Below are 15,945 nucleotides of genomic sequence, written 5' to 3'. Positions count from 1 at the left end.
GGTGTCAGAGGGTAAATACGTGGGGTTACGGGAGCAGGGCCTGGGATTATTGTCAGTGCAGGCTCGATGAGCTGAATGGCTTCTGTATTGTAGTGATTCTTTGATTCTATGATTCTATCCTGTGATTTTATGATATTCATGGAAGAAGACGTCCTTACAATGCTCTGTAACATCAACTCAGTTGTGCTTGAGCTGGATCTCTCTATTCTCCCTGCAGTCTTGATCAGGCTACATGGAGGTTTTCCCAGTAAGTCACAAATTTCTGCTCCTTCTCTCCAACCACCCCAATGATCCTCCTTTTCATCGATGACTCCTGAGGGTCAGCATCTGTATTCAGCTCAGTTAGAGCTTGAAGAAGGATGCACTATCCAAAATGAGCTCTTCCTGTCATCACCATCTGCTCACTTGCGGACTGTGAATCACCAGGTGAAATCCTGGCTAACTGTGTTGCGGGATGTAATGAGTGTGAACTGGTCCATGGTAAGCATGAGTCCTATGATAGTGCATCATCAGAAATATTCAACTCCTCTGAGAATTCATCACGGAAGGTCCACTAGCTGCTGCTGCCTGCATGAACGCCCTTCCAGAGAGAAAAGATAGGAAATATTTCTGGCAAATTAAGTACCTTCCACCTAGCATCACAAGGGGATTGTGTTCTACTCATTGCTAAAATCAAGTCAACAGGATTGAGTGTTGTCTAACGTGTAGTCACTGATATTTAATTGTGTCACCAGGTATCATATAACCCTACAGTGCAGAAGGATGCCATTCAGCTCATTGAGTTTGCACTGACCACAGTCCCACCCAGCCTTATCCTCATAACCCCATGCATTCATTCAAACTAGTCCCCATGGCACTAAGGGGCAATTTTAGCTTGGCCAATCCACCTAACTCACACAAGTTTGGACTGTGGGAGGAAACCAGAGAACCCACAGGAAACCCATGCAAACACGGGTAGAATGTGCAAACTCCAAACAGACAGTGACCCAAACCACGAATCGAATCCGGGTCCCTGGCGCTGTGAAGCAGCTGTGCTAACCATTGTGCCACGGTACCACCCTGGTAGCTGAAAGATATCAATCCCTCCCCTCCATTACTGATCGTAAAGGATGCCAAACCCCTGTTATTATGCAGTATTATCTTCTTTGGCAATTGTACAAACTGCAGAAAATCACCTTTATCCTTTCTCTTTCTCTCATGTTTGTTGCTTATTTCAACATCAACAGTAGAAGGACAGACCTATGAACATATTGGATGGCAATATATTTGGTGAGGATGGGTATTAGGATGATACAACAAATTGCATAAGAATCAGGGTGAAAGGCAGAGATGGCGAGATAGGTGTCTGTATGGGGAATTGCTCAGAGAGATAAGATGGGGTGATTTTGCATGTTAAATGCATGTGAGGAGGGTAGGTTTGATTAGGCAGAGTTTGGGGCTAATATATCCAACTGGATATTGGTGAATGTGTGACTATATTCAATTTTCCTCACTGAGCCAGGTCATTAAAGTGCTTCCTACAGTGAATCCAGGTGTGTGGCATAATGTTCCTACTGCTGATTTCCTCAGCCACCAACAACTTTGCCTTCCTTGTGCCAATACTCAGTTTGCTGGGTAAGAGGATCTCCTTGGGACCCAGCAGTGCATCAAATGAGGCATAATTAGATCTATGTGCAGCCTGTTCTGGTTCTAACCCATCACAGTGCTGCACTTTGAGTTGCAGCAACTGCAAACTTCTTCTTTAGATTGGATTTTTAAACACTTTTTCTGTGGATGAGGGAATCTCGCATACCGCCATCTGAAGGGTTGGTGGGGAACACGTCCCCACTGCCTCCAAGTGACCCAGCCATTAGAGGAAATGCTGGAAAATCTCATTAGGTCTGGCAGCATCTGTAAGGAGAGAAAAGAGCTGATGTTTCGAGTCCAGATGACCTTTCGTCAAAGCCCCTTAAAAATTTCCACTTGGTTGAGCCTTAAGGCTTTAAGTGGCTACAGGAAAGACTTCCACTCTTCACTCAAGAGGAAGTCCTGCCTTAAGGAGCTCTCCAGTCCCTGAGGCAACAGTGCTGTGGTGCACAGAAGAGGAAACTCAGGAGGACATTGGAGCATTGGCATTGGAAGCCCAAGTTAGATCAAGTGGTCTCAGGGCAGGGACAGTAAGGAAGGGCTGGTTGGGAGGGGTGGTGCTGGATGGACAAAGAGGGAGGTAAAGCAGGTGATTGGAGTCTCATGAAAGAGGCTGAATTGGGAGGGGCCACCAAGTACTGAAGGGGTCTTCTGTTAGAGGCCCCCTTCCCGCGCTGGATCTAACTGTTCACTTTCAGTCGACCCCCATAGATTTTCATTCCCTCCTGGCACTTAAGGGCCTCAACTGGGATAAGGGAGAGCTTCCTGTCAAAGGCCTTGCCCACTCCAGCATTAAATTGCTGTCAGGGCGGACGAGAAGCCTGTAGAGAATCCCATTCCTTCAATTTCATGCTCCCCTGCAAATATTTGCCAATGGGGAAACTAACCATCTGGTCACTGAAGTAGCTTCCTGATTTTGTACTAATCTGCACCCCATCCCCACTCCTTCCACATCTGTGAGTTTTTACTGCAACCAACATGTCTCACTGTTTCTCTGAAACACTTTTCTCTAATTTCCAGAACGGGAAATTAAGACAAAACATGGATGACTTTTTTTACAAGGAGAATGGGTCCCAATGCTAGCCAGTTACTGACAGAGTGACACTGACTACTGGCCTGGAGAACATTTGGTTTGATGTGGCTAGTTAAGAAGCAGTTTTGCTGAAATGAAAGATGGAAGTTTAGAGGTCATTTGAACTCCCAAGAATGAATGGATATAGGATGCAAAGAAAGAATTGTAAAATTTACATTCCTATCTCAGTCCAGTTGCTGTTTGAGAGCAAATGACGGGTTGGCTGACAAATCAGCACTCAAGAGATAGATTGATAGTAACAGGACTCTTCTAAAAAGGCTGTGTTTTGTTTTGTTTTAAATTCACCAATTTCAGCAGTGTTTCCTGTGACTCGTAAAACAGAGCAGGTAAAAGGAGGCAAGAATGGTTGTCTCCATATGTTAGTGCATTTACAGCACTGCTTGTGGGCCAGAAGGGGCAAAGGTGTTTCCTCCAGGCACTTCATAGAACAAGTGATCAGCCAACAACATAATTTCTCCCACAATCTCTCCAATCGCACAATCTCGAAAATCTACTCCTGAGCTTTATGATTTATCCTTTACAATCTCCCCAACCTTCCCATGATCTTCCCCACCAATATCCTTTTCTGTGATTGTTCTCTCCCTTCTCTTCATTTACTCATAGGCTTTTCCGTTTGACTGGCAAACAGCTTGTCTGTGGTAATTAGCCAAAGCCCCATAGACATCTCTCCTTGTTGGAGACAGATAAGTGGCATATAGTTCGAGAGGCGCCATCCCACATCATGCACGAGGAAAGGCAAAAAGATGAACTGCCAATGCTGGTAGAGGGATTGAACATGCACCACTGGCATTATTTTGCACCATTCTGTAAGCATCTAGCCAACAGAGTTAACTGACCCTTATCGAGATGGTTGTCGAGCAAGAAACCTGAAGGGAATGAATGAAAAGATGTCACGCTGTTACTTTCAATTGGAAGCCCAGCATTCTCCATCCTCTTCTCTTCAAACTCTGAGAAAACACCAGAGCCAAAAAGAGGGAATTAGTGCACAAATCACATGAAAAGAAATCAAAATGTTTTAAAGTGTTTCTCTAATTTCCTGTGCATAAATTGCCATTTGAAGCAATTTGTGCTTATGGTCCTGCTTGAATGCATTTTGTTAAATCGTACATCATCTTAATGGTTGGCAAGCTTTAGTTGAACTAAGTTCAGTATGTTTACCGCTTGACTGCAGAGTTTGGATTCCAAATGATGGCTAATTATGAGTGTGATTTATCGAGTTGTGATAACCCCAGATTTTTAACTTGAGTGGTTCTTGCACCAAAGGGAGTAAAGACATTGGAAACTAGTGTCACATTTGCTTAATGTAAGCAGTTTCTGTTTGAATAATTCCATGGCATAAAATATGATTTTTTTTATTTCTCACTGAAAAAGAAGAATCATTTCAGCACATTCTTCTGATTGCAGAATCAGTATTATATTTTGAAAGAAAGCATTATAATTTATTTAATACTGCCCACAGACACGACATAGAGTAACACACAGCCAATTAAACACTTCATAGAACAAAGGAAATGGTGGCAGCCAATTTGTGCGTAGAAAGAATCCTATGGACAACTCTGAGAAAGTTGACCAAGTGCCCTGTTTGAACGGCATTGGCTGAGGGATGGATGATGATCGGAAGAGCATTGTCCCTGTTTCTTCAAACATTCTTGTGTAAGTTTAATGAGGACCAACATGGGATAGGAATCCCATTCAAAAGAGCAGTAGTGCACAGTAAGAGCTGAGAGTGAATCTTTCTCTTCTCTCCTCTGTATTCTCAGTGTTTCTTGGCTAAGTTAAGATTCAGATGCATAGATCAATAACCAATATTCAGAGAATCATCGAATCCATACAGTGCAGAAGTAGACCATTCGGCCCATCAGGTCTGCACTGACTCTTTGACAGAGCAGCGCACTGAGGTCCTATCTCTGTAGCCCCACATATTTATCCCACTAATCCCCCTAGCCTACGCATCTTGGGACACTGAAGGGCAATTTAACATGGTCAATCCACCTAAACTGCATATCTTTAGACTGTGGGAGGAAACTAGAGCACCAGGAAGAAATCCACCAGACATGGGGAGAACGTACAAATTTCACACAGTCATCCAAGGCTGGAGTTGAACCTGGGTGCTGTGAGGCAGCAGTGCTAACGACTGTGCCACCATCATGTTCAATGTGGCACACCAATAATATTAAGGGAGAAGAAGCAGCACAATCTCAGGGGTAAGTTGTTCCTCTTATTTTAAGTACCCTTACCTGGGAGGGTGAATATCGAGGCCTGTGTATTTTGTGGAAGAATACCATTCACAAGCACAAATAATTCATACTTTGAGCACAGTTGCATTCATTTTAAAAAATATCATGGGGCAGTGCGTTGGCACAACAGCTTACTGTTATTGAATATTGGTTATTGATCGATACCTATGAATCTAGTAAGAAAGTAAGGAGGTGTGGGATAGAAGGAAATTTGGCCGATTGGATGAGTAACTGGTTGTCTCATAGGTCTGAGGCCAGAACTCTTCATTCACCTGATGAAGGGGCAAACCCCAAAAGCTTGTGAGTTTATTGTTAAATAAATTGGTTGGACTTTAACCTGGTGTTGTGAGACTTCTTACTGTGTTTACCCCAGTCCAACACCAGCATCTCTGCATCATATCTCATAGAAGACAGAGGGTGGTGGTGGATGGAAAATTTTCATTCTGGAGGCCAGTTACCAGCGGCGTACCACAGGGATCAGTGCTGGGTCCTTTGCTATTTGTGATTTTTATCAATGACTTGGAAGAGGGGGCTGAAGGGTGGGTTAGTAAATTTGCTGATGACACCAAGATTGGTGGAGTAGTGGATGAGTTGGAGAGCTCTTGTAGGCTGCAAAGAGACATTGATAGGATGCAGAGCTGGGCAGAAAAGTGGCAGATGGAGTTTAACCCTAATAAGTGTGAGGTGATTCATTTTGGTAGGACAAACTTGAATGCAGATTACAGGGTCAACGGCAGGGTTCTGAGGAATGCAGAGGAACAGAAAGATCTTGGGGTTCATATTCACAGATCTCTGAAAGTTGCCACTCAAGTGGATAGAGCCATGAAGAAGGCTTACAGAGTGTTAGCATTTATTAACAGGGGGTTTGAATTTAAGAGCCGTGAAGTTATGCTGCAACTATACAGGAACTTGGTGAGAGCACATTTGGAATATTCTGTGCAGTTCTGGTCATGTCACTATAGGAAGGATGTGGAAGCATTGGAGAGAGAGCAGAGGAGATTTACCAGGATGCTGCCTGGTTTGGAAGATAGGTGTTATGAGGGAAGGTTGAGGGAGCTGGGGCTTTTCTCTTTAGAGTGGAGGAGGATGAGAGGCAACTTAATAGAAGATTATAAGATGATAAGGGGGACAGATAGAGTGGACATTCAGAGACTATTTCCTCGGGTGGATGTAGCTGTTACTGGGTGTATAACTATAAGGTTCATGGTGAGAGATATAGGAGGGATGTCCGAGGTAGGTTATTTACTCAGAAAGTGACTGGGGTGTGGAATGCACTGCCTATTGTGATAGTGGAGTCAGACATTTTATAAACTTTCAAGCGATTATTAGATAGGCACATGGAGCACTCCAGAATGATAGAGAGTGGGATAGCTTGATCTTGGTTTCAGACATAGCTCGGCACAACACCGAGGGCCAATGGGCCTGTACTGTGCAGAACTGTTCTATGTTCTATGTTCCATGTTCTAATCTCAACTTAACCCAGAAAAACCTGAGTACAAATTAAATACTTTTTCACAAAGATAAAAAATCAGAATGATTCAGTCTCTTCTCCAGAGTCAGAATACAGATAGCCATTGGAAAAGGTTTAACAAATATTTGAATTAAAAGATGAAGGGAAGCGAAAACATTAAACTTAAGAAGATGGAAATGCAAATATAAAACGAAGCTTCCAGGGGAAATAATGATGTAATAACAAATATAAGAGAACTTTTCATTTTTTTAAAATCAATGTCCTCTATAGAAACATTTGGGAATCGCTTGTTAGACAAAGCAATCCAAAGACATTTTTTCAGAAAATTATGCATAATAATTTTAAAGGTTGTCCTTTTGGTTAAGCCAATGAATAAATTAGTTTAACAAGTTTGACTTCCGATAAAAATAGTGAGTTAAGTAAGTCTGCCTGAGACAGCAATAATAATGCTTCAATTTTATTCAGCACCCCTACCATTTCCCCTCCCTTTGTGATTGGAATCTATACTCATTGCCAAACTCATGCAAAGGGAATAGTCACTAGTAACTATTGGATGGTACCCAATGCCCATGCATTATATTCCAGGATCATACTGGCCTTAGGACAGAAGGGGGAATGGATAATTGGCAGAAAAGACGGAAGAAAATATAGATGTGGGCAGGATTTTCTGCCCCCCCATGGCATATTTTCCAATGGCAGAAGGCAGCCCACCATTAACTCCACTCCATGCCGCCTTTGGGATTTCCCATTGATTATACGTCATGCCACCAGCAAACCTATGGCAGGGATATGCCGTCCTGCCAGCATGAAGGGTGGGAAAATCCCACTCTGTGGCCGGAATTCTCTGGCCATTCAAGCCCTCCCTACCACTGCCAGTGAGAACGGAGAATTTGGTACTCAGCCAAATCCCCGTTCATTGCAGTGGGACTGGAGAATCCAGCCCATTGCCTCTGGGTGCTGAGACCAAGAACTGGAGTGCAGTATGAATGCATGAACTGCCTTTTCTAGGAACTAACCTCTGATACATACATAATGGTTCATAATGGACTGTGCTATATTTTAACAATAAGCAAATATGGTTAAGTGCAGCATCAAAGCAACATAAACATCATGGAAAAGTCATTGGTGTTACTTTCCAGCCATGTTTCTTTTTACATATAATGCAGGTAATTCATAATGCACTTAAATGATTTACTCAAAAAATATATTCATGTTGCTAACACATCTGTTCCGCTTGTACAAGGTGCAATATAACACTTACATCTTATTAGCTTTCAACCATCCTAAAGCCAGCTCTTTAAAACATCTTTACAAAAGGATCAAGATCTGAATGAAAGAAGCAATGTATCAATGTGGGTTGTTTGAGATTCACTTGCATGGTTAAACAAAGAATGTTGTCTTTTAATTAAATGTATTGTCAAAGGATTATATGTAAAACCAATGTCATTTATTGTTAGTATTTTTTAAAATTTATTTTAATACTTGCCTGGTCAGCAATGCAAACGTTCTCAATTTTTTAAGTGCAAGTTTTTCTGAACAAGTAATGTGGGTCAATTGCAAAAGGGATAATAATAATCATTAAATCATTAAAATTTTGTCTATGCTTCACAGAGCATGGAGAAAATTAACTTCCCACCAACCTCATTTTTTTTTGCTGAACATGAAATAATGATTTTCTGCCAGTATAATTACAAAGCTAACATCTGATAGAGTCAGCATCCAGGGGGGATTATCACATGCATGAGTATTAGACCTCATTACCAGCTTGACTGCAAAATTATTACATCTTGTAATTGGATGGCGAGATTTATATACAGATTGGCTCGGTTCTCTGTAAGATTGTAATTACAAGCTTCGTTGGTTTGCTACTTATCACACAGTGCAGGAGGAGGCAAAAAAACAAGCAAAGGAAAGACCATTTCATTAACCTGTAACCCTATCAAGGGAGGAGCACTGTAACATCCCTGTATTTATTAGGCCAAACAGATCTGTTTGCAGAAGGAGCCATTTATTACTGGCTGACAAATGGGATTTCATTTATTTAACCTCAGTGATCTATTTCAGTAAAATGTATAAACGAGCCATCCGTTTTATGATTCCAGAGTCAACGCCTCAATTATCTAAAGGCTAACTGCCTGTTAAAGCACCCATCTGCTGAGATGAATTCATTGATTTAATTTGCCTCATGTTCCTGAATGATTCCTACCAGAGAGAGGGAAAAAAACATCAGAGTGATTTGGTGTACAGGCACAGCTCTGTCTATGTGTTTGTATCTTTTTCCCTTTACTGGGATACAAGAGGACAATCAATGTTGGGTTAAATTTTATGAGACGAGAAGTTAAGTTGTTCAGTAATTGGCAGAACACCTTTGTTCTCCGACAACAAGTAATCACTGTTGTGGAATTAATATTGACAGGCTGGCTCCTTTGTAGCTAATTTTGTATTGGTCTACTCCAATCAGGGAGCCGGCAGTAATAGAGTTGTTATTAGAGTTCATTATGGAGTGTGTGGATCAATGGTTGCACAGAGAGACAAAGGTCAAGCAGCTACTGGAAGTTCATTTATTTAAAGGTAGATAAGATGTGCTATTTCTGTCAGTTTGTTCCCCTGACTCCTTTTGTTACAAAAAAGGGCAGCTCCGAGACATTCATGATGTCATGATGATTCTACAGGGTGAAATAACGGCTTTCTGCCCATTGACAAAATTGTTCCCTCAACGTTTTCACGTTACTTATTCTTCCCTTTCAGTTTTGGTATCGTCAGCCATGTAACTTCCCCAGATCTGTAGCATGCAAGAGCTGGGGCTCCATCTTGAAAAGTAGATGCAATGACGCAATAACATTATGGTTTAATCAGTGGTAAATAAAGCTTTAAGACAAGGTTCAGATCTACGGTCACTGAGATAAAATGCAGTTGAATAACAATTGCAAGCTTTCCTTAGAAGCATGCGCCTGAACAGGACAGCCATGTTATTTCCTATTCAATTACAGTGGGCTATCATCTGTCTTTTTTGTAGTTAATGGTCTTCTGAAGGAGAAATGCTGAATTTTGGCAAGGCTCATTATGAAATAAATTCTACATTGTCCATTGTGGAAACTGAGCTGAATGACTTTTAGTGAGTTTAGGCTTCCCTTTTTTTCTCAGTTCTTTATTCATTATGAAGTTTCCCGTGGGAACTCCACAGACTGAAGAAAAGAGCAAGAGAGAGTGTTGAAATTCCAGGGGTCCTACCCTTGGACTTCCAAACAACTATTTTCCTTCACCTTGACCCCATCCCAAATCTCAAAGATGTAATTTGATTAAAATAGGTTGACACTTGGGTTAGTACTGGGATTACTAAAGTGCCTAGGATGGCATTCTGGTAATTCTGTGAGCAGAATTTGTCTTCCCATGGCATTCCTTGAAAAAATGTCAAATTCCTCACTGATCTCTGATTAGTCTTCTGAAGTCTTGCTTAGTTCAACTGATGAAAATGACATTGTGAGGCCCATTTCAAAGCCTTTTGTGGTACATGTATCTGCTTTCTGAATGTGTACTTGCCACTGTCCATCTGGAAGAGTAGTATCCTGACAGTTCTGCCTCCAATATGAATGCCACAACAGTGAAGAACTATGAAGAAGTATCTACCTCTACCACCATCATTGAAATTTGGAGAACATGGATCACAAATAGGGCACCCCAAATACCCTTCCTCATTCTGATTATACAAACTCTGCACCAATAATAACAGATTATCTAAACAAAGACATTAAACCACAAAACACAAATAAAGCAAAGCTTGCAAGATGTGGTTCATCTTAACTACCCCATGAAATGGCCTAGCAAGCCAAGTTAGTCCTACCTAACCATGACTAAAAAGTTGAGTACAAATAAAACTGGATGGTCTATCCAGGAACAATATAAGCACCGCAAATGACAAAGGTAGACCCTGCCTAGCTGACGCTGTAAAATCCTTCTCAATAACTTCTGGGAGCTGAGCTGATCCCAAAACTGACCTATCCCAAGTGTCAGTCAAACAACAGCCTTACATTGTCATAGTCACAGAAGCATAAGGTACAGCCAATGTTCCAGACTCCTTGTTCTATCCTACCCCACTGGCAGGACTGGCTGGTTCCATTGTGTGTTGCGGATGGAGGGAATTAAAGCTCCAAAAGTTATAGCTGGCGGATGGGATGCCAATCAAACTGGTGGCTTTTCTGAATGCTGTCAAGCTTCTTGAGTGTGGTTGGAACTTCACTCATCCAGGCAAGTAGAGAGTATTCCATCACACTCCTAACTTGTGGCTTGTACATGTTGGACAGGCTTTTAGGGGAGAATAAGGAGGTGAGCTACCCTTCATAAAACTCCCAGCCTCTGAGCTGCTCTTGTAGCCACAGCATTTATATAACCAGTCCAGTTCAGTTTCTAGTCAATAGTAATCCACAGATGTTGATATTGCGGGATTCAGTGATGAAAATGCCATTGAATGTCATGGGGAGATGGTTAGATTCTCTCTTGGTGGAGATGGTCGTTACCTGACACTTGAATGGAGCTAACGTTACTTGCCACTCACTAGCCCAAACTTGAATTTGTCCAGGTTATGCAGCATATGGGCCAACTATGACCTCGTCCTTATCAGTTGACCTATTGCAGATGTAAATATCCATGACAGTATTGTGAGGAATGGCCACCACAATGTTCCTGTAAAGATGAAGTCCTGTCTTCATACTGAGTCCACCCTCTATCCTGTAATGTGGCACTGTAAGATTGATTCAGGATATATCTAGCAGCACAAACCTGGGGGGACCAGCTAATTTGTATTTAATGCCAATCATGGTGAGCATATCCGTCATTCTAGCATTATCATTAAGCCAGGGTAGCAAACCTGGTTCAATGAGGAAGGTAGCAGAACATGCCAGGAGCAGTTCCAGGCATAATTAAAATATGGTGCTAACCTTCTGAAGCTGCAACGTAGGACTATATGAATGCTAAACAGCAGAGGTCACATATAATTGGTGGAGCTAAACACCCCACCATCAAGGAATCAGATCAAACTCTGCAGTTTTGCCACATCTAGCCATGGATGTTGGCGGACAATTAAACAACTAACCAGAGGAAGAGGTTCTAAAAATATCTCCACGCTCAATAATGGTAGAGCCCAACATATCAGTGTAAAAGACAAAGGTTGAAGCATTTGCAACCATCTTCAGCCAGATATGAGAAGTGGATGATTCATTTTGACTTCCTCCTGAGGTTCCTATCATTAAAATGCCAGTTGTCAGACAGTTCAATTCACTCCATGCAGTGCCAAGAAATGAGTGATGGCACTGAATACAACACAGCTATGAGTCTGGTATATCCTAACAGTATTACTTAACACTTTCGACCTTCAACTAGCAGTACCCCAGTCAAACCGTACCAGTAAAGTTACAATACTGGAATGTATTTACGAAGTGAAAAATTGTTCAGTTCTGTTCATTGAAATCAGGATCCAGGTAAAGTAGGTCAAGCAAATCAGCACATCGGCAAACATCAAAAAATGATGGATGGTGTTGTCATCAATGCTATTCAGCAATAAACTGCTCATTGATGCTGAGTTTAGGTTCCACGAGGACCACTTGGCTCCAGTTCTAGTTACAGCCTTGGTCCGATCATGTATATAAGAGCTGAATTCCAGGAGTGAGGCGAGATTGACTGCCCTTGACATTAGGCAGCTTTTGACTGAATGAGGCATCAAGAAGGTCTCGAAAAATTGAACTTAATGGGAAACAGGAGGAAATTTCTCTATTGGTTAGAGTCATGCCTAGCACAAAGAAAGATGATTGAGGTTGTTGGAGGCTAATCATCTCAGTGACAGGACATCAATACAAGAGTTCCTCAGGGTACTTGGTCCAACCATCTTCGACTGCATTATTAATGATAAATACGCAACACAACTAAAGGTTAGAAATAGGGAAGATTTCACTGCTCTGTACCAGTCACAACTCCTCTGATCCTGAAAGCAGACAAGATGCAAGATCTAAATAATATTCAGGTCTGGGCTATAAAATAGAATCTAATCGTCTCTCTCTGATAATCAATGGTATTGGTGTCACTAAATTCCCCACCATCAACATCTTGAGCATTAATTGACCAGAAACTGAACTGGACTAGCCGTATCCATACTGCAGCTACATGAGCATGTCAGAGGTTGGGAATATTGCAGCGAGTAAATCATCACCTGATTTCACAATGTCAGTTGACCATGTAGCATGCATAAGTTAGGAATGTAATGGAATATCCTCCAGGTGCTGGATGAGTACAGCTCCAACAACTGTTATGAATCTCAACACCATTCAAAACAAAACAGCCTGGTTGATCATCCCATTGACCATCTTAAATATTCCCTTTATCCACCACCGGTGCACAGTGGCTGCAGTGGGCAACTCGCCAAGGCTTATTTAAGAGCACTTTTCAAACACTTCTACCATTTAGAAGAACAAGGTCAGCAAACGTTTGGAAACATCACCATCTGTACTTTCCCTCCAATACACACATTTTCCAAACTTGAAACTATATCACCGTTCTTTCACTATCATTTTGCTGGGTTGAAATCCTTGAACTTGTTTCTGAACAGTATTTGGATGTTCCTACACCATATGCACTCCAGTGGTTCAAGAGCAATGAAAGATGGGCCATAAATTCTGGCCCAGTTGGTGCTGAACAAAAAAGAGAAAGAAATTGATTAAAGGATACTAAAGGGTATTGTGAGAGTGTTGTTAATAATAAAGCATTTTTGGATACTGGTGAATGAACAACTTACTTAGTTTGAATCCTTCTCTCTTGGATATCATCCTTTGAATGTCTCCATGCCTAATAATTATCTTAGCAATTGTCTAAGTATAATTCAGTGGGCTTTATGACACTATAATTAGTAAAGTGCATAATGCCATTGATACATGATAATCATAAAAAGTTGTCAAAGTTGTATAATATATAGAACAATGTTACTGCAAATGAACCCTCTGTTGATCAAAGTCTAATATATTTACAGTAATAGCATTTTCAGTGAAAATTTAAATTTGTAATGCAATCATGGGTCAAATAAGTGGTAATTCCTGACTACTAGTGTTAATCATAACATCCTATTCCAAAAAACACTTTTTTTAAATAAAAATAAATAAGAGTACACAGTGCTCAAAATATTACAGAAAACCAATGATCCTCCCTGCTCCTGGAGATTCTTAAGCTTTTCTAATCATTGGCAACATTCCTTTTGTTTCTTTGATTACTCATTCATCTCTTTCTATTCATCATATCTGTCCACATTCCTGTCTATAATGATGAGAAAGTAATTAATATCAATAATTGTATTTTAATGTATTTATTTCCTACATCATCCATTAATTTCCCCTGTCATTTCAATTTCTTTTCTCTAACTTAGGCTTCCATTTTTCTGGCAATTTCTAAATCATGCCCTGGATATCACTCACTTAAGTTTAAGTTCATTTATTAGAGTCATAAGTAGGCTTACATTAACACTGAAATGAAGTTACTGTGAAAATTCCCTAGGCCCCACATACTGGTGCCTGTTCGGGTACACTGAAGGAGAATTTAGCATGGCCAATGCACCTAACCAACACGCTTTTCAGATTATGGGAGGAAACCGGAGCAACCAGAAGAAATCCATGCTGACAAGAGAAGAACATGCAGACTCCACGCAGACAGTGACCCAAACTGGGAATTGAACCAGAATCCTGGACGCTGTGAGGCAGCAGTGTTAACCACTGTGCCACCAAGCCTCTTACTTAAGAGGCTAAGTACTTACCAGACCCAATGATTGCCTCCTTATTTTCATAGCTCTATACTTTCCATATCAACTAAAGATATTAACTATGAGGGAATAAAATCACACACTAGCTTTTCCTGTATTAACATGGTTTTGGGCAATAGGTATTGAACTGCAGTTAAATGACAAAGATTTGACTAACGTAATCATAGCCTCCTGGCAAGAGATATCAGGTTGAAGGAAGGACAAAGGCATTTGGAAAGGTCTCCATACTGAGAAAGAAAGGAAGTCATGAGAGAGGGATGGTCTGAGTTACACTGAATGCAGGAGTGGAGCAGCAATAGTGTAAGGAGAAACTAAGGGAGGCCTGTAACTAAACAATGAAAGAAAGCTATGGTAAAGGAATTGGTGTTATATAAACATAGAAGAATGTTTGTCCTGACTCCATCCAATATTGTATAATATTTTACTATTAATTCATTCTATCCTTAGTTTGGTTACTAATGTAGATCCAAACTTTACAGTCAGCTTTGGATCAATATCCAGAACTTAAGATAATGCCTGTCTGCAATAAGTGAAATTGAGTTATTCACTGTCTAAAACCAAGACTGATGATGTTGTGTAATTGTATAAAACAGGTGATAGTGAGTCAGCAGTCTCTTTTACATCTCTCCTGACATATCTTTCCATTAAAGTCAATAGAAATAAAAATCAGCAAAGATATAAATTGGGCTACCAACTTACCATTATCCATTTTTACCATAGCAAAAAGTCAAGACCTACCTGCAGCTGCCTACTACTATCTTGCCAGAAGATTACCTATTTTCAGACCGACTACTTTCCATCAATATAGAGGAGATTTCTTTTGTGCATGAAGTGCAACAAAATCATAAATCACCTTTACAAAGGGTGGGTTCATGTGTTAGACTACACAGAGGAAGCTTTGCCCCGGAAAAATAATTGCTTCACTGAGAGGACTGAGAAGATTATTCTATGGGATCTCTCAGACTAAATCAAATAAGAGGCTAGTTTCTTTTCTTCCCTGTGCTGCCACTTTACCAAATGTGTTAATGTCCCAAATCTGAACGTTATCTTTCAATTCACCTTTTGTTTCATTTTCTTCATTCAATCAAGAATTACCAGTATGGACTATCCAGAAATAAGCTGCAATCTTTTAAATTTAGTTCATCGCCATAAACATGAACTTGTCTTTGTTCTGTTCAGATGCTAATGGCCCGACTATGTACTTTCAGTATTTCTTCCATTCTTTGTGTAAAGCTTTTCCAATACCAAAATCTAACATCTGTTTCAAAAAGGCAGACACTCCTGTATTTGAACTGAAGCAGTATTGTACAATCACAATACAATTTGAATAGGGATCACATCAATGTTTATGCACAGTATGCTGTGGGGAAACTGTTTATGGACATATTACAATGATGTTTGACTTTTCTTTAATTGCATGACCCAAAGGCTAACACCTTTGTAACTTTTTACCTTTTGCTTTCTTGCAACAAGAAGGAGCTTGTTTCATTTCCCACTCTACAATTGACCATATGCTACTTGAGGATTACTGAAACCTGCGATTCTATAAACCATTTTTTTTTCTAAACATTAGTTTCCAGAGTAATTTTTCTAAAACATGAAATTAGAGCAGTTTTTTTTTAACTTTCAGAATTCCCATGCCTGCAGCAGTCAATATGAAACCATTTAAGTGAAATGTGCACATTAACCCTGGACAGCTTGTGATAGCACTCCTCATTGATCAGAT

The sequence above is a fragment of the Carcharhinus amblyrhynchos genome, chromosome 2 (assembly GCF_965287045.1).
Source record: "Carcharhinus amblyrhynchos chromosome 2, sCarAmb.v2.hapA, whole genome shotgun sequence".
Lineage (NCBI taxonomy): Eukaryota > Metazoa > Chordata > Chondrichthyes > Carcharhiniformes > Carcharhinidae > Carcharhinus > Carcharhinus amblyrhynchos.
The sequence above is the reverse complement of the archived record's forward strand: the minus strand, read 5'-3'. Positions refer to the sequence as shown.